Here is a 1,691-nt window from a genome sequence, read left to right as displayed (position 1 = left end):
CACCAAACACCCCTCCTCACCAAACACCGCTCCTCACCAAACACCCCTCCTCACCAAACACCCCTCCTCACCAAACACCCCTCCTCACCAAACACCTCTGCTCACCAAACACCCCTCCTCACCAAACACCCCTCCTCACCAAACACCCTTCCTCACCAAACACCGCTCCTCACCAAACACCGCTCCTCACCAAACATCCTACTCACCAAACACCCCTCCTCACCAAACACCGCTCCTCACCAAACACCGCTCCTCACCAAACATCCTACTCACTAAACACCCCTCCTCACTAAACACTGCTCCTCACTAAACACCGCTCCTCACCAAACATCCTACTCACCAAACACCCCTCCTCACCAAACACCGCTCCTCACCAAACACCGCTCCTCACCAAATATCACGTCAGCATTTTAAAAAGCGACTGTTTAGTAGAGGACAAAAGTGTAAAATTAACCCCTTAGAGAATAAAGCGCAGGGGATGCCCAGAGGGACAGCGGATGTTGTGGCTGTTGGCTCCACATGATCCGTTCCTCAGACACGTCAAGGCGGCACTGCTTCTTCAGGGCACAGCAGCTAGGCCACCGCTGGGCCCTGAGGGTGCAGGAGCCATGGAGAGACGCCCGTCACAGCCCAAAACAGTGATAACACTGAGGGAAGCCATGGACCCGAAGTGGAACATTTGATTCTACTGAACGGGCAGAAAGCGTATGAGATAAAAGGTGTCCTTCGAGTTGAACCAGAGCCTGAAGTCAGGGTCACGACAGGTGATGGTGGCGGGGGATGGCGTGAGCGAAGGTGGATAGCTTGGGACGCTCAGGGCCGGGAGGAGGGGACAGTGGCAGACGCTCAAGGCTGCTGAGCTCGCGGGGGGCAGGTGGCAGAAAGGACTGAACCCAGCATGGGATTCCTCTCTCTCTTCATGACCAAGGGCAGACACCCACACCACCCACTCTCCAGGGACGCAGCACGCCTGCCTGACATGAGGGACCTCCCCTGTCTTGGGTCTGGCTGGCAGAACAGCAAACCTCTGTGTACTCCTCGGTCTCTGGCTCTGGAGGCTCCGCCACCCCTCATTCTTCAGGAGAAAGCAGCCAGGAGCCTGGACTCCGGGAACCATGCCAGGAAGGGAGCCCAACTTCTCCTGTCAAATAAAAGCAACTTACATTTCAAGGGATAACTAAGAGTAGGGAATCGCCTGGTATTATTTTGAAGGCCCGTAGGGTTCTGAAAGACAACCGCCTTGTTACACTTTTCTTAGTGACCGCATTCCCAGCCTGCAGCGCCTTCAGTTCCCCCACATTGTCCCCTCACGTTCCCCCACACTGCCCCTCCTTTTCACCCGATGCCTCCCCACAGCTGGGAGGTGTTCTGAGCAGGGGCCAGTGCCCTTCCCTCCACGTGCACAACAGCTGCTCTTCAGGGTGCATGGGTCAAGTCCCTCCCCTGACCAAGCATGGGTCTCTACAGCCTAGCAGGCCTCCCCCTTCAGAGCTGCCAGTCCCCATGGGGCCATTCCAGGATCCTCAAAGGCCCCAACACTCTCACCCACACCTGAGGGACACTGCTTCTCTCCACAAACAAGAAACTCCTCCAACCGTCACCACGGCCACCAGGTTAACTTACAGCTGCCCCGACCATTACCATGGCCACCAGGTTAACTTACAGCTGCCCCGACCATCACCACGGCCACC

Source organism: Sapajus apella, unplaced genomic scaffold (genome assembly GCF_009761245.1).
Source record: "Sapajus apella isolate SASKATOON/1434 unplaced genomic scaffold, GSC_monkey_1.0 scaffold116, whole genome shotgun sequence".
Classification (NCBI taxonomy): domain Eukaryota; kingdom Metazoa; phylum Chordata; class Mammalia; order Primates; family Cebidae; genus Sapajus; species Sapajus apella.
This window is presented reverse-complemented; position numbering follows the sequence as displayed.